Here is a 21826-nt window from a genome sequence, read left to right as displayed (position 1 = left end):
CCTATGATCTTTAGACAAACGGGAAGTACCACCAGCTAAGTGAATATCTGGTTCCGGAATCTGATTGTAATGGGTGTACAAATTTGCATCATTGGCTCCCATGCGTACCCCCTGAAATGATAAACACTGCAGTAGGTTATAGTGATTCCAGAGATTCTATATAAGTCCCTAGTTCTGTTCAGATAGTATTTACAGTAGTGGTGTTTTTTTTTGTTGTAGTTTTTTTTTTTTACAAGGTGGTATTGTAGACATTAAACAGCATTAAGCATACTTTCAAGACTATAACCACAGTAGCAGTTGCAAATGGGTTACATGGAGTCATGGCTGTTGTAGTTGCATTCAACTTTGTGGAGATGAAGCACACTAGACCTCCAATGGCTCTACCACCTTTCATTGAGGGTATAGCTGTCAAAGAGTGACATTTTGGAGAGACAGGTTATGGGTGAAAGGCTTGGTTGACAATTATTTCACCAGCATTTTGTTGTCTATGCTGTTGTATTAGGATCAACCTGGACTGTAACTTTGCTAGTTTGATGAGAATGTTACTTTGTTCTTTATCTGGTAGGTTAATAAAATTACTCAGCAAATCCTCTTCTTCTGGGACAGTCCAATCTGCTAAATCTGGAGCATGATTTTTATTTGATACTCTGGTAGATTGATTAGACCTCTTGAATTTTCTCTGCTTAATCTCTGCAGTTCCTGGTAGTAATTCTTCCCATTGACTGTGACCTTCTTTGGCAATAGAACAAATGTCAGCTTTAGATGAGGCAACTTTATTCGCTTTTACTGAGCTTTGTTTTCAAGCTATGCCCTCTGCTATCCTAGACAGATGATATAACAGGGTGGCATACGAAGACAGACTCTGTACATGTGGGCAACCGCAGGTGGAAGACATCTTGCACTATTTACTATATTGCCCACGATACATTGGACCCAAGAGGCAATTTCTCATCCTACCATCCGTACAGGAAAGATTTCTCTCCCCGGCAGAGAAGGAAGGAGGGAGCAGGAGGGGGAAATCAGGAGTCCAATCCGGGAGGGACAAGGCAGGTGAGCTGAATTTGCCCAAATAAAAACAAGAGGCTTGATTTGGGGTGGCTAATTGCAGCAAAAAGCATTTTGCACTCCCCAGTATGTTGCTCACTCAAAAACATACATCACTCCCCCCCTTTTTTCTTCCCGGCAAGAGGATGTGAATTAAATAGCCAGAAAACCTTTGCAAAGCAGGAAGCGCCACCGCTACTGGCCACCCTGTAAGTTACACATCACTAGGTATAAAATCCCAAAGAGTCCAAGAGACACCACCAAGTTGCCAGAGAAAAGGGGGAGAGGGTGCGGGCGAGGGGGGCAGGGAGAGAGACACAGACCGAGGTGAAGCCCTGGCACTGTGGAGATGAGGCAGGGGAGGGAGAAAGGGCGGTAGGAAGGGGAAAAAAGAGGGAATGAGACAGAAAAGGGTGGGAGTGAGAAAAAGAGGGGTTGGGAACAGCTGACCTCTCCAGAACAGGAAATCCCACCACACAGCAGCCAAGTTGCTTCTCTGGCCTTTTCCTGCAAAGCTGTTGATCAGGCATAGGCAATCTCGGCCCTCCAGATGTTTTGGGACTGCATCTCCCATCATCCCTGACCACTGGTCCTGTTAGCTAGGGATGGTGGGAGTTGTAGTCCCAAAACATCTGGAGGGCTGAGTTTGCCTATACCTGCTGTTGATCACAGCCCCCTCTGATGGGGCAGGATGCTGACTGGAGAGACGTCGTTTTCACCCAATTAATTTGAAGGGAGGGCTGATGGATGCTGCTGTCACCCAACCAGGCTTGCAAAGCCACTTGAAAAGCAGGCCCCGAAGGGAATCAAGTCAGCAGGCAGGAGATGCCAGATCCAATGGTGGCGGAGGGCGGGATGTAGGTAGGTAAGAGAATGCCTTGACACAATGAGCTTTGCAGCGCTGCTGAATGACAGGAGGTGCGCCCAATAGAGCCGTACCTAAAGTGGGAGCCAGGGTAGCAAAGAAACACCCCCCCCCCCGACATTTTGGCAAATTTTAAAACTCGCCCAAGGCAGGCATTTTACCCCTGGAAAAGAGGACATATCCAGAAAAAAAATAATTTACTATTGTCTAAATTATGCCAATAAAGGCTGAATGAATGAATGCAGTACAATCCCCTGCAAGGCAGAATCACAGCAAATCACATATTGCCATACATTTATAGCTGGCATGTGTGAAAATCTTCTGCACCGCATGGAAGGATGATGCAGGCTGCTTGGATCTTTATGGCCTCTTTGTTTGCCTCCCTAACACAACCACACACACATTTTTCTTACTACTCCCTAAATCAAGCTATCTGTGAGCCTTGATGTGCCACATTAGCCTTGTGGCAGGTCACCATACACAGCAGGGGCAGACACTGGTAATATGATGCCCTGAACGAAGACACAATTTGGCGCACCCCCAAAAATATTTCTTATTTTCACAATAGTTTCTTTGGGTACAGTTGCTTTTTAAATGGATCTTCTCAGTAGGTTCCCGTATAAATATGTAGTTGATGTAGAGTATGTTTTTAACTTTTTATGGTTCTATGCTTTTATTGCTGTAAACTTCTTTGATTTTTTTATGATAACAGCAGTCCATATATATTTTTATCAATAAATATGGAAAGGTCTGGGCAGTATGTTATTAGTGTTGCCACAGGATGAACTTGATATTGAACTTGGCCTTGGGGAATTTATTCTGTAAATGGGGCACCGTACCCAGAGGCCTTCTCCTTGATCACTTCCAATGTAATGAGGACACTGGATAACTTGTTTGTTTGTTTGTTTGTTTTATTGTGTTTATATCCCGCTATTCTTCCAAGGAGCTCTTCAAAGTTCTCTTCCTCCCCATTTTATCCTCACAGCAATCCTGTGAATTGGGCTATGCTGAGAAGCAATGATCGGCTGAATGTCACCCAATGAGTTTCATGGCTGAATGGGGATTTGAACCCTGGTCCTTCACAGGTCCCTAGTCTGGTGCTCTAACCACTACACTATACACTGGTTATTATGTGTGCTTCCCTTTGGAGCACCTGTTTTGCTGCTGTGAGAACAGGATGCTTGGCTCAATGGACCTTTCGCCTTATCCAGTAGCAGAGCTCTTCCAAAAGTTCCTTCTTTGGTTATCCAGGCTCCAAGCTCTTTAAGGCTTTGTAGTAAACCACCAGCACTTTCAATGTGATTCTGAATGTCACAACATTTATAATATTTCTGTTTCATATAACTTGTAAACACCTTTCCCTTGTTAGTTAGAAATTAATCCATGAGCACAGGGAATTCTTTTACTGTAACTAAATGAATGTTTGGCAACAATTCCAGGGGCCAGATCAAATTCCTTCAGCCCTGGAGGGCCCTAGCTACCTCTAATTTAGCACAATAGCATCCTACATACCTGTTACCTTTTGTGGACCATTATTCAGGAATTATGTTGCACCTGCATGCTTGGCCACCTGAAACCCTGTTAGCATGAACTTAAGGGGAAATGGGTTCGGTGCTTGGGATTTTTATTATTTTCTGATATGTCGTTAACATATGAAGAGGTTGCTGGATGAGGCCAATGACCCATCCAGTCCAGCACACTGGTCTCACAGGAGCCAACCAGATGCCCCAATGGAAAGTTCTCAAGCAGGATTCAAGCACAAGAGTACTTTCCAGTAACTGGTACTTCATAAGCTTTATGTCTCTGACTGTGGAGGCAGCGGGCTGCGGCAGAGGCTGGGCACCCACAGTGAAAATTTTGTGTGTGCCCAGGCACCCAGGGCCCCCTGGAGTTAGTGTCAGTGGCCCACTGAATGAGCAATGAAAGCTGGGCTGATTGCTGAAGTGAACTATTGGCACGCAGATGGTGATTACCTAGTCAGCGGAAAATGGTTCTTGGCTGTTGCAACAATGGCTATATTTTGCACAGGGCTTTCATCTCCCTAGAGAGCAGCCTAATCACACCCTCCCTTCTCATACCATGCAGAAGCGAGGAAAAAGTCTTTTTTTCTTTCTTTCTTTCTTTCTTTCTTTCTTTCTTTCTTTCATTCATTTCTTTCTTTTATTTCTCCACACCCTTTGTCTGCTTTGCCCTGCCTTAACTTCCTTTTCTGGGTTTGCTACGACACTCAGATTGCATTTTTCAGGTTGTGCTGGAGAAATCTCTCTCCCCACTGCCTGCAAAAAGAAGGGGGGGGGGAGGTTTCAAATGTGTGCATGGAAAACCGGTCAGAAGTAGTGACTGTTTTGAGCACATATCACTAGCATGTCTGTAAATATTGGTGTAAAACTTGTAAGACTGTAACAAGATCCCTGCTTGATTAGGCCAGCATCCTGTTCTTACAGTGGCCAACCAAATGCCTCTGGAAAACCTGCAAGTAGGATCCAAGCACAAGAACAACCCTCCCTGCATGTGGTTCCCAGCAACTGGTATTCAGAAGCATTACTACCTCTGAGTGTGAAGGCAGAGCATTGCTGCTGTGACTAGTAGCCATTGATAGCCTTCTCCATGACTTTCTCTAATCCTCTTTTAGAGCCATCTTTTCTTGCCCTGCCACTTTCCCTGCAAAGACCTGCACTTTAGGCGCTGAATTGGAACAAATGGCAATTAAGGTTTTCTGCCAATTGCCCTTCACTCCAATTCAGAGGTAAAGAGCAGGTTTTCACAGGGAAAGTGGGGAGTGGGGGGATGTTCTCAGACATGGTGCTTTAAGCTCGGACCTGTGCTTAGAAACATGGCACGAAAGGAAGTCTGGGTGAGCCCTGAGAGTATGGACAGCTGTTTTGTTGACAGTATAATTAGGGATCTTCTGTTCTGCAGATCAATTGGTATTGTGAGGCTGTCAGCAAAATTAACAAGTTCAAAGCCTCAGAGGACAATTATCCTTTTTTAAAAAAAACCCTCAAAGCAAAGGGTAATGCCATTGCCGCAAATGCAGATATTAAGAACATCAGAAGAACCTGCTGAATCTAGCCCAGAGTCCTGTTCTCACAGTGGCTGACCAGATGCCCCAGCAGGAAACCTGCAAGTATGACCTGAGCACAAGGGCCTTCTCCCCTCCTGTGGCTCCCAGCAACTGGCATTCAGAGGCATTACTGCCTCCAACTGTGGAGCCAGAGCATGGCCATTGTGGCTACTAGCCATTGACAGCCTTTTCCTCTTCCATGAATTTGCCTAATCCTCTTTTAAAGCCATCTAGGTCCTGCCTCCTGCAGGAGGAAGTTCCATAGTTTTAACTCTGCCCTGCCAACTTGAGTGTTGGTTATAATATCGATGAAACATTTTTGCCCATTTCTACAAAGCTCTTTAATCTGGTTCCCAGTATCACTGTTCATTTGTATTTACAAATACTTAAGAGTTGGAGACAGTGTGCTATAGTGGTTAGAGTGCTGGGTTAGGACTAAAGAGACCAATGGACACGTTCCCATTAGGACATGAAGCTCATTGGGTGAGCTACAGTCACTCAACCTGACCTCCCTCACAGGGCTGTTGTAAGGATAAAATTTAATGTAAATTGAAAACAGCCTTTGAATGCTTTTCAGCAGAGGAGTGGTGAGTGACCGTGAGCTTCTTTCTCTCTGTGTGTCAACAACACATGTACCCCCTGCCACGTTGTATTTACCCTGCAGGGTTCTAGTTGCAAAAATTTAGACACTCACTTGGAACACAGTGAGGACAGAACCCTCTGTGGCAGAAAAGCAGCTTGCCAGGGAGGGAGTTGTTTTTTAGTTGAAAAGCTGCCAGTGGATAAAGGGTCAGTCTCACCCACCCCCCTGCTTGAAATCACAGCCCCAGCTTTGCTATATCCTGTTTTTTCCTGTGCATTTGAAAGCTGCCTTAGAAATTAAGGCCAGATGAAGGATATGCAAAATGCTGAATCAGTAATTAAAAGCTGCATGTTAAAGTTAAACACTGGTGGTTGTTGTTTTAAGCACACTTTCTCTGGCCATCTTTATTTTGCAAGAGAAACAGCTGAAAAGCCTCCCTCCACATACATTTTGTTCCAGGGTGTCATACCAGTTTCCCCTCGGAAAATCTTGGCTGGGGTTGCTATCTGCTCCCCCAGATGCAGTTGACTAACAGCAACTTCAAGAGCAAATTGTGGTGGGGAGGGGGAATTTTGGCAAAAAAACAGACTGGGCTGCTTATCCTTCAAAACAAGAATGGCCAGCTTAAACATGCTTTTTTCATTTTCTTTTTGTAAGGAGTATTTACAAAAAAATCAACATTGTCTGATTCACTTCAGACCAGTGCTAAAATTCTGCAATGGTTTTGCAGCATCCTGAAAACTGTGACTTACTCAGCATGTGGCCTTTCTGGTCTCTTCAAATCCAAGGTTGTGTGGTTGCCTCCAGAGCTATTGTTTTTTAGGCATCCATGCAAACTCCCATCATCTTCTCTTAAATTATTTCTTGAAATGTGTGTTCATGTGGGATAAGAGGTTGAATTCAATTTGAAAGTGCAAGAAAAAATTATTAGAAAATGCAACAAAAGTGCTAACTTTATCATCAGTGAAAATAATGGAATAAAACCCATGTGTGAATGCAGCCATAGGAAACTCAAATTCTTGGGCATTCAGTTACAGATCTTAAAGTCATAAACCTCAGAAACACAAGAGCTTAACTTCAAATAATATCAGGATAGTACAGGACTCCAGTTAGACTAAAAAGAATACCAATAAGATGATGGTTTATAATTGTTGTAAAATCAGTTACTTAAAACTCATTTCTATTATATGTATTGTGTGTGTGCGCGCGCGCAAAAGTTCATGCCATAACAAGAACGGTTGTTAAACTCTCACAGACACTTTGTTGTTTATTCATGCAAATATTGCAATGTGGGAATTTGAGTGCTGTTAACTACAGTGGCAGTAACTGGGAGCCCTGTGTGATACAAGCTGGAAGTTTCTATCTAACAAGTGAGTTTTCTGTTGTGCCTAGAAACAAACAGAATGTTCCTGATGTTTGGCTTATTCCTTCAGAGAAGCTGAACAGCTGGTTCAAACTGGTTCTGTTATTTCTTTCTCTCAAGGTCATTGTGCCCTATCATAATAGGCCAGAAGGAGCATGGGTTTCACTTTTATGTCTCTCTTTCCTTCTGGTGTGGTGTTTTGTACACAGTATGCTGAGTGTTAAGGTTTTAGTCTTATTGTAAGTTTAATCTAAGTTGAAGTTTTTTACTACAACTGGAATTCCTATGGATTGTGCCGATCCTGAAGAATTGAATTTGTGACCGCTAAGCTCATTTGCCTTCAGTAGTGAAAACTCTACTGGGTGAAGTTAATTGCCTCTGGTTTATTTTTGGGGAACTCTGCAACGTGTTTTAAGTTTTTACTCTGCTAACTATACGTTGAGGTCTGCTCTGGATCGATATGGGGCAGATTCATGACAACTTGCCCCTGCCCCCAATATTTTATTCCAGTTGGCACCCCTGTCAGTGGCTGACTTTTTCGCCCACATGGACATGACTAAACAAATGGTGTTTATTAAATGCACAGTAATTAGGGAATTGAACAGTGTGTAAGTTGTTTAGCCTGCTGGTGGTGTAATGTAAGAGGAATATTTGACGTCATTGGGAGAGTCAAAATGGCTTCAGGATTGCTCTCCTGTACTATTTCAGATACATGGTTTATATACAGGTAGGTAACCGTGTTGGTCTGCCGTAGTCGAAACAAAATAAAAAAATTCCTTCCAGTAGCACCTTAGAAACCAACTAAGTTTCTCATTGGTATGAGCTTTGGTGTGCATGCACACTTCTTCAGATACTTATATATACTTATATATGTGTGCATTTATGAATACTTATTCTTTACATGAGACCTTAGAATTCTTACACCTCCACCAATTTTGTGTGTGTTTTCTCTGTAATTTCCCCATTTGAAGGCTGGATTAGCTCAGTTTTTGAGCTTCATAGGCCACTCCTGATCACGCACCATTTTCTGCAACAAAGCCATCTAGCATAATCCATGGCTGAATGGACCCCCCCCCCCCTTTGGAGTCATAAGGAGCATAAAAAGACACAAGCAGTTTAGAGCCCTGTTGAAATGCTCTTAGCTTGAAAAGAGGCCACTTGGTGAGAAGAATTCACTTTGACCCTCCCACACCCAAATGCTAAATCTTGTTTGTTTGCATGTATTTTAACTTCTGTCGATATTTGTAGGGACCTTTCAAACATTGATTATGGATTATCAGGGGGTTGGATTATGTTTGTGCATAAACTGAAATTGAAATATACTCATCGAGTCCTATACTGATTTCATGCTTTTTATTGCAGCTTGTAAAACAGTGATTGAATTGCCCCCCAAACCTCAGGCTTTTATATACATTATTTACACAATGAGTCCCGTCTGATTGGCTGATTCAGCTTCCCTCCTGGAGCCTGATTGGTCTTTTCCTGCAAGCCAATCAGTTGTTGCATTCTACGACCCTACCAGCCTAATAGGCTGATTAACTTCCTCCTGGAGCCTGATTGGTCTTTTCCTGCAAGCCAATCAGTTGTTGCATTCTAGGATCCTACTTGCCTATTGTTCTAGGATCCAAGCTTAGTACATAACAGAAATATTTGCTAAGCTTTTCTTCCCACTGCTGTGATTTAAGTGCACCAGCAGATGTAGGGCAACAGCTCAGGTGTCTCCCAACATTTTGCCCTCTGGATAGGTGGACTGTAACTCCCATCATCCCCAGCATCATATGGCCATCCTAGCTGGGGTTGATGAGAATTGTCACCCAGTGCAAGAGGCAGTGTGGTGTAGTCCTTAGAGTGTTGGATTAAGACTCAGGCCAAAAATAACTGAAAGACTGCCTACTTCCCTACAGACCCTGATCAGGAAAGGGGGCACTCTGGGTAGTTCCTCCACCCTCAGAGGCTAGGGGTGGTCGTGGCCCAGGGGGAGAGGGCCTTCTCCATGGTGACCTCCTAAGCTGTAGACCTCCCTCACCACAGAGATGCGTCTGGCATGTTTTAAACATTGTGTTTTAATTTAGAATGAAGGGCAGGTATTGGAAAAGAGGTGGTCAGGGAACACCTAGCTACTTTAAATGAAATCAAATCTCCAGGGCCCGATGAGTTGCACCCCCAAGGGTTCTAAAGGAGTTTGCGGATGTAATCTCAGAGCCTCTGTCTATAATCTTTGAGAATTCTTAGAGAACAGCTGAGGGGTGCCACAGGGTTCTGTCCTGGGCCCATTGATGTTCAACGTCTTTATAAATGACTTGTATGAAGGAGTTGAGGGGATGCTCATCAGATTTACAGATGACACCAAACTGGGAGGAGTCGCTACAGAAAACAGAATCAGAATTCAAAATGACCGTAACAGATTGGAGAACGGGGTGTAAGCTAACAAAATGAATTCCAATAGGGACATATGTAAGGTTCTACACTTAGGCAGGAGGAACCAGCTTCACAAATACAAGAAGTGGGATGACCTGGCTTACTAGCAGTACACGTGAAAAGGATCTAGGGGTCTTGGTGGCCTACAAGCTTAACATGAATCAACCGTGTGATGCAGCAGCAAAAAAGGCTAATGCTATTCTAGGCTGCATCAACAGAAGTCTAGTGTGCAGATCAAGGGAAGTAATAGTGCCACTCTCTTCTGCCTTGGTCACACCTGGAATACTGTGTCCAGTTCTGGACACCACAATTAAAGAAGGATCTTGACAAGCTGGAATGTGTGCAGAGGAGGACAACCAAGATGATCAAGGGTCTGGAAACCAAGTCTTATAAGGAACTGTTGAGGGAGTTGGGTATGTTTAGCCTGGAAAAGAGGAGACAGAGAGGAGATATGACAGCCAATTTCAAATAACTAAAGGGCTGTCACATAGAGGATGGCGCAAACTTGTTTTGGCCTGCTCTGGAGACCAACAGATTCAAATTCCAAGAAAGGAGATTCTGACTAAACATCAGGAAGAACTTTCTACCAGTGAGAGCTGCTTGACAGAAGAATGGACTCCCTTGGGAGGTTGTGGACTGTCCTTCTTCTTTGAAGGTGTTTAAGCAGAGGCTGGATTGTCATCTGTCATGGTTTCTTTTGTTGAGATGCCTGCATTGCAGAGACTAGATGCCCCTCAGTTTCCCTTCCAACTCTACAATTCTATGATTCTATGCCTTTTGTGTACAGCTCCTTTTAACCCCCTGCTAGGCTTATTCAGTAAATATTGCTAGACATAATGGTTTCATGGGGGGTGGGGGGGGGGAGTAACTTTGTTCTCTCCTGTAATAATAGAGTACTGTTCATCAGCAACAGAATCCTTTTTTGCTTCACGTCAAATAGAGTAACACCCTGATAAAGGATCTTTAGCAAATGCTCCTCCTGTCATTCTGGCAGGGCCTCTTTGGGGCACTGAAAGACGGGATTCAAAGCTCCCTCATTACTTGTGATCTCTCAGACACACTTTCCCTGTTCATTGCCAGCAGCGGAGTTTATAGAATTGGAGCTTGAAGTTAAATGAAATTAGAACATATGACGTAGGACATCCTGTTTCCTTGGGAACTGGTTACGGTTGTCAGAGCAGTGGAGGCAGGCCCAAGGTCTTCACCTTGGAGAGTCCAGGTAACTTTTCAGTCTCCAAGGATAATAATAACAGAGGCTCTGATGTGGCTACAGCCTCACTGGAGGGTGCCATTCATTCCATTTCCACTGGGGTTTTTTCTGTCTGTCTGTCTGTCTGTCTGTCTGTCTGTCTGTCTGTCTCTCTACCTAATATAGCACAACAAAACATAATAACAAATGCCAAATAAAGTGAAATAAAAGGAGACTAAAAGGAGATACGTAGAGCCCAAACATCTAGGAACAGATTTTCATACCAAAATCAAATTCATTGGCAGCCAACGTAGCAGAGTGTTAGTAGTTTCAGGACGGATGAAAGAAAGGAGGCAGAGATGGCCCCCAACCTGGACGGCTTGAAAAGAGGATTAGATAAATTCCTGAAGGAGGAGGAGACTATTGAGGGCTACTGGCCAGGATAGATCGATAGAAACTTTATTTGCATTAGCCACTAGCCATAGCAATAAGATAAAAGATACTGGGGGTAGAGCTAAATAGTTAGCTATACAAAATACGTTCTGGAGGTTTACATCAATACAAATGACAGAATTGATGCATGATCCTTTAGCCACAGATAAAACATGTGAGCCAATAGGCTTTCTTTTGATTTCAATTTTTAAAAACTGAGCAATGTTAGAAAGTTAATCAACTAATAAATCTTATTCTAATTGCTCCTGCTAATTTTTTTGCAGTTTTTGCTGTCACTTGGTTATCTTGATCTGCCAGAAGAAAAGACACAGTAGCAATGGTTGAACGACCTGGTATAGATAGTAGTAGAGGGGTAATAACCTCACTCCTCAAATCTTTATAAAGAGTACAATCTACAGTAGCAGTACGTGAGGTACTGATTCAATACTGCCATCTCCACATGGACATAAACAGTTTTCCAGTGGAATTTTTTGGAATCGACCCTCAAGTACAGCTGAAGGCAGTATGTTCAATCTTGCCTAAGTGAAAGCACGTCTGTATTTTGGAACTGTTAAATTTTGCAAATAGGGTGTCGATGTGTCAAAATGACTAGGTGAGAAATAATCATACCATGGACAAAATTTCCTTATAGTGGCCAAATTATTCTGTTGTTCAATGTCATATAGGTGCTGTCTAATTAAATTCTTTACTTTGCAGAAGTCCAATGTTAATAATTGTTGTGGTGGTGATAAAACAGAGGAATAAAGCTTTTAGATGGCAATTTTAGTCCAGGTGCTGTCATGACGGTCTTGCAATACTAGGGGTAGTAGACCGGTGGGGTTAAATTCAGCCGAAGCCAAAATTTAAATGTCCTACCTATGCCAAATCTGTAATTCAACAGAGGGAAGATTAGCCTCCAAGCACAGTGAAGCAATTGAAACACAGGATGGGACAGAGAAAATTTGCCTTAGGAACTTGGACTGAACGGCTTCTGTAGGTCCAAGGTGAGCACCGGTCCAAATCTGAGCCCTGTATAATAACTGTGCTAGGGGTTTAGCTTTAAACACTTCAAGTGGTGAAAGTATGTGATTTCCACCTTTTGTGTGGAAGAAGCATGTCAGAATTTTGTCACTTTGAGACACTTTTTCCTCTGCGTATTTCTGTCATGCTGTCCAAGACTCTGTTGACTGAAAAACAAGACCAAGATATTTAAAGAGTTTAACTTGTTTGATTGACTGGTTATCCATATTCCATCTGTGGGCCCTATAGTTTCTTGAGAACACCATGACTTTGGCTTTATTTGAACAATCTACCTAACACTACTATGCTAGCCACTATGGATGTGGAATCCCTGTACATCAACATCCCACACAACGATGGATTACAAGCTATAAGGAACACCATTTCAGATAAAATCACAGTGGACTTTGCTACCAAACTCTGCCATTTTGTCCTCACCCACAACCACTTCAGATTTGGAGATGACCTGTTCCTCCAGATCAGCGGCACAGCAATGGGCACCCGCATGGCCCCACAGTATGCCAACATCTCCACGGCAGATTTGGAACAACGCTTCCTAAACTCTTACCCACTCAAACCTCTCTTGTACCTGCAATACATTGACGATATTTTTATTCTCTGGACACATGGTCAGTAGACCATGGACACCTTCCACCAGACATTCAATGACTTTCACCCCACCATCAACCTAACAATGAACCAATCTATGCAAGAAATACATTTTCTGGACACTACTATAAAAATACAGGATGGGCGCATAGACACCACCTTATACCAAAAACCAACTGACCGACAAACCTATCTACAGTGGTACCTCGGGTTAAGAACTTAATTTGTTCCAGAGGTCCGTTCTTAACCTGAAACTGTTCTTAACCTGAAGCACCACTTTAGCTAATGGGGCCTCCCCGTGCCGCCGTGCTGCTGCTGCTGCTCGATTTCTGTTCTCATCCTGAAGCAAAGTTCTTAACCCGAGGTAATATTTCTGGGTTAGCGGAGTCTGTAACCTGAAGCGTATGTAACCCGAGGTACCACTGTACGTGTTTCCAGCTACCATCCCAAACAATCAATTGTATATAGTCAGGCTGTATGTTATAGCCTCATCTGTTCCAACTCTACAGACAGGGATTCTCACCTAAGAGATCTGCAGCAAACCTTTTTGGAACTAAAATATCCGCCTGATGAAGTTAAACAACAGATCAACAAAGCCAGACTGATACCCAGAGAGAACTTGCTGCAGGACGGACCCAAAAGAGAAAATAACAGAACACCACTAGTAATCACATACAGCTCCCAAGTTCTCTTTCTCAAGCTCTGGGAGGAAGACCTTTCATTGCCCACAGACAGCCACCCAGTCTTAAACAACTCCTCACCCACAATAATACAGCAACCAGACTTAACATGGACACTGGTACCAGAGCCTGCAATAAACCCCAGTGCCAACTTTGCTGCCACATACACCCAGACAACACCATTACTGGACCCAGCAACATCAAACATACCATCTCAGGCCTATTTAATTGCTCATCTTCTAACATTGTGTATGCCATCAAATGCCAGCAGTGCCCTTCAGCTCTCTATATTGGACAAACAGGCCAAACCCTACGCCAAAGGATAAATGGACATAAATCTGACATCAGGAATCACAAGACAGAGAAGCCAGTAGGAGAACACTTCAGTCTCCCAGGACATTCAATACAGGATCTCAAAGCAGCTGTCTTATTACAAAAGAATTTCAGAAGTAGACTTGAAAGAGAAGTTGCTGAATTACAACTTATTACTAAACTGAAAACTATGGAGAGACCTGGTCTGAATAGAGATGTTGGATTCTTGTCTCATTACATATGCTAAAGATATTTTTGGTCATCTGCATACTATTCCTTGCTTTTTCCTGTAGGACAAATTGCAGTCGTTAACAGTCGTCAACAGGTTTACCATACCCATTGAGTCAATCACCCATCTCCTACTACCCTTCTGAGAAAAACCCCACCCCACCCTCCCTCTCTATATAAGGGTCTGGTGACTTCCGTTTCAGTGTATCTGAAGAAGTGTGCATGCACATGAAAGCTTATACCCAGAACAAAATAAGGTGCTACTGGACAATTTTTATTTAATTTATTTAATTTAGTTCTGGGCACCACAGTTCAAGAAGGACACTGACAAACTGGAACGTGTCCAGAGGAGGGCAACCAAAATGGTCAAAGGCCTGGAAACGATGCCTTATGAGGAACGGCTAAGGGAGCTGGGCATGTTTAGCCTGGAGAAGAGGAGGTTAAGGGGTGATATGATAGCCATGTTCAAATATATAAAAGGATGTCACATAGAGGAGGGAGAAAGGTTGTTTTCCGCTGCTCCAGAGAAGCGGACACGGAGCAATGGATCCAAACTACAAGAAAGAAGATTCCACCTAAACATTAGGAAGAACTTCCTGACAGTAAGAGCTGTTTGACAGTGGAATTTGCTGCCAAGGCGTGTGGTGGAGTCTCCTTCTTTGGAGGTCTTTAAGCAGAGGCTTGACAACCATATGTCAGGAGTGCTCTGATGGTGTTTCCTGCTTGGCAGGGGGTTGGACTCGATGGCCCTTGTGGTCTCTTCCATCTCTATGATTCTATGATTCTATTTGGTTTTATTGTAATTCACAGCCACCTGTTCTTTTTGGCAGTATCCTGAGATACAGAGGTAGGTGAGTTGCAGTATGAATAGCTTTTAAATCATCCATATGAAGGAGGTGAACCTTGGGCTAAGCAGAGCCTTGAATAATTACACCTATGATCTTTAGACAAACGGGAAGTACCACCAGCTAAGTGAATATCTGGTTCCGGAATCTGATTGTAATGGGTGTACAAATTTGCATCATTGGCTCCCATGCGTACCCCCTGAAATGATAAACACTGCAGTAGGTTATAGTGATTCCAGAGATTCTATATAAGTCCCTAGTTCTGTTCAGATAGTATTTACAGTAGTGGTGTTTTTTTTTGTTGTAGTTTTTTTTTTTTACAAGGTGGTATTGTAGACATTAAACAGCATTAAGCATACTTTCAAGACTATAACCACAGTAGCAGTTGCAAATGGGTTACATGGAGTCATGGCTGTTGTAGTTGCATTCAACTTTGTGGAGATGAAGCACACTAGACCTCCAATGGCTCTACCACCTTTCATTGAGGGTATAGCTGTCAAAGAGTGACATTTTGGAGAGACAGGTTATGGGTGAAAGGCTTGGTTGACAATTATTTCACCAGCATTTTGTTGTCTATGCTGTTGTATTAGGATCAACCTGGACTGTAACTTTGCTAGTTTGATGAGAATGTTACTTTGTTCTTTATCTGGTAGGTTAATAAAATTACTCAGCAAATCCTCTTCTTCTGGGACAGTCCAATCTGCTAAATCTGGAGCATGATTTTTATTTGATACTCTGGTAGATTGATTAGACCTCTTGAATTTTCTCTGCTTAATCTCTGCAGTTCCTGGTAGTAATTCTTCCCATTGACTGTGACCTTCTTTGGCAATAGAACAAATGTCAGCTTTAGATGAGGCAACTTTATTCGCTTTTACTGAGCTTTGTTTTCAAGCTATGCCCTCTGCTATCCTAGACAGATGATATAACAGGGTGGCATACGAAGACAGACTCTGTACATGTGGGCAACCGCAGGTGGAAGACATCTTGCACTATTTACTATATTGCCCACGATACATTGGACCCAAGAGGCAATTTCTCATCCTACCATCCGTACAGGAAAGATTTCTCTCCCCGGCAGAGAAGGAAGGAGGGAGCAGGAGGGGGAAATCAGGAGTCCAATCCGGGAGGGACAAGGCAGGTGAGCTGAATTTGCCCAAATAAAAACAAGAGGCTTGATTTGGGGTGGCTAATTGCAGCAAAAAGCATTTTGCACTCCCCAGTATGTTGCTCACTCAAAAACATACATCACTCCCCCCCTTTTTTCTTCCCGGCAAGAGGATGTGAATTAAATAGCCAGAAAACCTTTGCAAAGCAGGAAGCGCCACCGCTACTGGCCACCCTGTAAGTTACACATCACTAGGTATAAAATCCCAAAGAGTCCAAGAGACACCACCAAGTTGCCAGAGAAAAGGGGGAGAGGGTGCGGGCGAGGGGGGCAGGGAGAGAGACACAGACCGAGGTGAAGCCCTGGCACTGTGGAGATGAGGCAGGGGAGGGAGAAAGGGCGGTAGGAAGGGGAAAAAAGAGGGAATGAGACAGAAAAGGGTGGGAGTGAGAAAAAGAGGGGTTGGGAACAGCTGACCTCTCCAGAACAGGAAATCCCACCACACAGCAGCCAAGTTGCTTCTCTGGCCTTTTCCTGCAAAGCTGTTGATCAGGCATAGGCAATCTCGGCCCTCCAGATGTTTTGGGACTGCATCTCCCATCATCCCTGACCACTGGTCCTGTTAGCTAGGGATGGTGGGAGTTGTAGTCCCAAAACATCTGGAGGGCTGAGTTTGCCTATACCTGCTGTTGATCACAGCCCCCTCTGATGGGGCAGGATGCTGACTGGAGAGACGTCGTTTTCACCCAATTAATTTGAAGGGAGGGCTGATGGATGCTGCTGTCACCCAACCAGGCTTGCAAAGCCACTTGAAAAGCAGGCCCCGAAGGGAATCAAGTCAGCAGGCAGGAGATGCCAGATCCAATGGTGGCGGAGGGCGGGATGTAGGTAGGTAAGAGAATGCCTTGACACAATGAGCTTTGCAGCGCTGCTGAATGACAGGAGGTGCGCCCAATAGAGCCGTACCTAAAGTGGGAGCCAGGGTAGCAAAGAAACACCCCCCCCCCCGACATTTTGGCAAATTTTAAAACTCGCCCAAGGCAGGCATTTTACCCCTGGAAAAGAGGACATATCCAGAAAAAAAATAATTTACTATTGTCTAAATTATGCCAATAAAGGCTGAATGAATGAATGCAGTACAATCCCCTGCAAGGCAGAATCACAGCAAATCACATATTGCCATACATTTATAGCTGGCATGTGTGAAAATCTTCTGCACCGCATGGAAGGATGATGCAGGCTGCTTGGATCTTTATGGCCTCTTTGTTTGCCTCCCTAACACAACCACACACACATTTTTCTTACTACTCCCTAAATCAAGCTATCTGTGAGCCTTGATGTGCCACATTAGCCTTGTGGCAGGTCACCATACACAGCAGGGGCAGACACTGGTAATATGATGCCCTGAACGAAGACACAATTTGGCGCACCCCCAAAAATATTTCTTATTTTCACAATAGTTTCTTTGGGTACAGTTGCTTTTTAAATGGATCTTCTCAGTAGGTTCCCGTATAAATATGTAGTTGATGTAGAGTATGTTTTTAACTTTTTATGGTTCTATGCTTTTATTGCTGTAAACTTCTTTGATTTTTTTATGATAACAGCAGTCCATATATATTTTTATCAATAAATATGGAAAGGTCTGGGCAGTATGTTATTAGTGTTGCCACAGGATGAACTTGATATTGAACTTGGCCTTGGGGAATTTATTCTGTAAATGGGGCACCGTACCCAGAGGCCTTCTCCTTGATCACTTCCAATGTAATGAGGACACTGGATAACTTGTTTGTTTGTTTGTTTGTTTTATTGTGTTTATATCCCGCTATTCTTCCAAGGAGCTCTTCAAAGTTCTCTTCCTCCCCATTTTATCCTCACAGCAATCCTGTGAATTGGGCTATGCTGAGAAGCAATGATCGGCTGAATGTCACCCAATGAGTTTCATGGCTGAATGGGGATTTGAACCCTGGTCCTTCACAGGTCCCTAGTCTGGTGCTCTAACCACTACACTATACACTGGTTATTATGTGTGCTTCCCTTTGGAGCACCTGTTTTGCTGCTGTGAGAACAGGATGCTTGGCTCAATGGACCTTTCGCCTTATCCAGTAGCAGAGCTCTTCCAAAAGTTCCTTCTTTGGTTATCCAGGCTCCAAGCTCTTTAAGGCTTTGTAGTAAACCACCAGCACTTTCAATGTGATTCTGAATGTCACAACATTTATAATATTTCTGTTTCATATAACTTGTAAACACCTTTCCCTTGTTAGTTAGAAATTAATCCATGAGCACAGGGAATTCTTTTACTGTAACTAAATGAATGTTTGGCAACAATTCCAGGGGCCAGATCAAATTCCTTCAGCCCTGGAGGGCCCTAGCTACCTCTAATTTAGCACAATAGCATCCTACATACCTGTTACCTTTTGTGGACCATTATTCAGGAATTATGTTGCACCTGCATGCTTGGCCACCTGAAACCCTGTTAGCATGAACTTAAGGGGAAATGGGTTCGGTGCTTGGGATTTTTATTATTTTCTGATATGTCGTTAACATATGAAGAGGTTGCTGGATGAGGCCAATGACCCATCCAGTCCAGCACACTGGTCTCACAGGAGCCAACCAGATGCCCCAATGGAAAGTTCTCAAGCAGGATTCAAGCACAAGAGTACTTTCCAGTAACTGGTACTTCATAAGCTTTATGTCTCTGACTGTGGAGGCAGCGGGCTGCGGCAGAGGCTGGGCACCCACAGTGAAAATTTTGTGTGTGCCCAGGCACCCAGGGCCCCCTGGAGTTAGTGTCAGTGGCCCACTGAATGAGCAATGAAAGCTGGGCTGATTGCTGAAGTGAACTATTGGCACGCAGATGGTGATTACCTAGTCAGCGGAAAATGGTTCTTGGCTGTTGCAACAATGGCTATATTTTGCACAGGGCTTTCATCTCCCTAGAGAGCAGCCTAATCACACCCTCCCTTCTCATACCATGCAGAAGCGAGGAAAAAGTCTTTTTTTCTTTCTTTCTTTCTTTCTTTCTTTCTTTCTTTCTTTCTTTCTTTCATTCATTTCTTTCTTTTATTTCTCCACACCCTTTGTCTGCTTTGCCCTGCCTTAACTTCCTTTTCTGGGTTTGCTACGACACTCAGATTGCATTTTTCAGGTTGTGCTGGAGAAATCTCTCTCCCCACTGCCTGCAAAAAGAAGGGGGGGGGGGGAGGTTTCAAATGTGTGCATGGAAAACCGGTCAGAAGTAGTGACTGTTTTGAGCACATATCACTAGCATGTCTGTAAATATTGGTGTAAAACTTGTAAGACTGTAACAAGATCCCTGCTTGATTAGGCCAGCATCCTGTTCTTACAGTGGCCAACCAAATGCCTCTGGAAAACCTGCAAGTAGGATCCAAGCACAAGAACAACCCTCCCTGCATGTGGTTCCCAGCAACTGGTATTCAGAAGCATTACTACCTCTGAGTGTGAAGGCAGAGCATTGCTGCTGTGACTAGTAGCCATTGATAGCCTTCTCCATGACTTTCTCTAATCCTCTTTTAGAGCCATCTTTTCCTGCCCTGCCACTTTCCCTGCAAAGACCTGCACTTTAGGCGCTGAATTGGAACAAATGGCAATTAAGGTTTTCTGCCAATTGCCCTTCACTCCAATTCAGAGGTAAAGAGCAGGTTTTCACAGGGAAAGTGGGGAGTGGGGGGATGTTCTCAGACATGGTGCTTTAAGCTCGGACCTGTGCTTAGAAACATGGCACGAAAGGAAGTCTGGGTGAGCCCTGAGAGTATGGACAGCTGTTTTGTTGACAGTATAATTAGGGATCTTCTGTTCTGCAGATCAATTGGTATTGTGAGGCTGTCAGCAAAATTAACAAGTTCAAAGCCTCAGAGGACAATTATCCTTTTTTAAAAAAAACCCTCAAAGCAAAGGGTAATGCCATTGCCGCAAATGCAGATATTAAGAACATCAGAAGAACCTGCTGAATCTAGCCCAGAGTCCTGTTCTCACAGTGGCTGACCAGATGCCCCAGCAGGAAACCTGCAAGTATGACCTGAGCACAAGGGCCTTCTCCCCTCCTGTGGCTCCCAGCAACTGGCATTCAGAGGCATTACTGCCTCCAACTGTGGAGCCAGAGCATGGCCATTGTGGCTACTAGCCATTGACAGCCTTTTCCTCTTCCATGAATTTGCCTAATCCTCTTTTAAAGCCATCTAGGTCCTGCCTCCTGCAGGAGGAAGTTCCATAGTTTTAACTCTGCCCTGCCAACTTGAGTGTTGGTTATAATATCGATGAAACATTTTTGCCCATTTCTACAAAGCTCTTTAATCTGGTTCCCAGTATCACTGTTCATTTGTATTTACAAATACTTAAGAGTTGGAGACAGTGTGCTATAGTGGTTAGAGTGCTGGGTTAGGACTAAAGAGACCAATGGACACGTTCCCATTAGGACATGAAGCTCATTGGGTGAGCTACAGTCACTCAACCTGACCTCCCTCACAGGGCTGTTGTAAGGATAAAATTTAATGTAAATTGAAAACAGCCTTTGAATGCTTTTCAGCAGAGGAGTGGTGAGTGACCGTGAGCTTCTTTCTCTCTGTGTGTCAACAACACATGTACCCCCTGCCACGTTGTATTTACCCTGCAGGGTTCTAGTTGCAAAAATTTAGACACTCACTTGGAACACAGTGAGGACAGAACCCTCTGTGGCAGAAAAGCAGCTTGCCAGGGAGGGAGTTGTTTTTTAGTTGAAAAGCTGCCAGTGGATAAAGGGTCAGTCTCACCCACCCCCCTGCTTGAAATCACAGCCCCAGCTTTGCTATATCCTGTTTTTTCCTGTGCATTTGAAAGCTGCCTTAGAAATTAAGGCCAGATGAAGGATATGCAAAATGCTGAATCAGTAATTAAAAGCTGCATGTTAAAGTTAAACACTGGTGGTTGTTGTTTTAAGCACACTTTCTCTGGCCATCTTTATTTTGCAAGAGAAACAGCTGAAAAGCCTCCCTCCACATACATTTTGTTCCAGGGTGTCATACCAGTTTCCCCTCGGAAAATCTTGGCTGGGGTTGCTATCTGCTCCCCCAGATGCAGTTGACTAACAGCAACTTCAAGAGCAAATTGTGGTGGGGAGGGGGAATTTTGGCAAAAAAACAGACTGGGCTGCTTATCCTTCAAAACAAGAATGGCCAGCTTAAACATGCTTTTTTCATTTTCTTTTTGTAAGGAGTATTTACAAAAAAATCAACATTGTCTGATTCACTTCAGACCAGTGCTAAAATTCTGCAATGGTTTTGCAGCATCCTGAAAACTGTGACTTACTCAGCATGTGGCCTTTCTGGTCTCTTCAAATCCAAGGTTGTGTGGTTGCCTCCAGAGCTATTGTTTTTTAGGCATCCATGCAAACTCCCATCATCTTCTCTTAAATTATTTCTTGAAATGTGTGTTCATGTGGGATAAGAGGTTGAATTCAATTTGAAAGTGCAAGAAAAAATTATTAGAAAATGCAACAAAAGTGCTAACTTTATCATCAGTGAAAATAATGGAATAAAACCCATGTGTGAATGCAGCCATAGGAAACTCAAATTCTTGGGCATTCAGTTACAGATCTTAAAGTCATAAACCTCAGAAACACAAGAGCTTAACTTCAAATAATATCAGGATAGTACAGGACTCCAGTTAGACTAAAAAGAATACCAATAAGATGATGGTTTATAATTGTTGTAAAATCAGTTACTTAAAACTCATTTCTATTATATGTATTGTGTGTGTGCGCGCGCGCAAAAGTTCATGCCATAACAAGAACGGTTGTTAAACTCTCACAGACACTTTGTTGTTTATTCATGCAAATATTGCAATGTGGGAATTTGAGTGCTGTTAACTACAGTGGCAGTAACTGGGAGCCCTGTGTGATACAAGCTGGAAGTTTCTATCTAACAAGTGAGTTTTCTGTTGTGCCTAGAAACAAACAGAATGTTCCTGATGTTTGGCTTATTCCTTCAGAGAAGCTGAACAGCTGGTTCAAACTGGTTCTGTTATTTCTTTCTCTCAAGGTCATTGTGCCCTATCATAATAGGCCAGAAGGAGCAT

The 21826-nt window shown here is 43.4% G+C and overlaps 1 protein-coding gene across 1 annotated transcript in view; it reads left to right on the top strand.

Annotated features, from left to right (window-relative positions):
* The window catches only part of LOC308467736 (androgen receptor-like), a 439420-nt gene that overhangs the window by 48670 nt on the left and 368924 nt on the right, over positions 1–21826 (top strand).

Source organism: Podarcis pityusensis (assembly GCF_964106645.2).
Source record: "Podarcis pityusensis genome assembly, chromosome: W".
Classification (NCBI taxonomy): Eukaryota; Metazoa; Chordata; class Lepidosauria; order Squamata; family Lacertidae; genus Podarcis; species Podarcis pityusensis.
The sequence above is the reverse complement of the archived record's forward strand: the minus strand, read 5'-3'. Positions and strand labels throughout refer to the sequence as shown.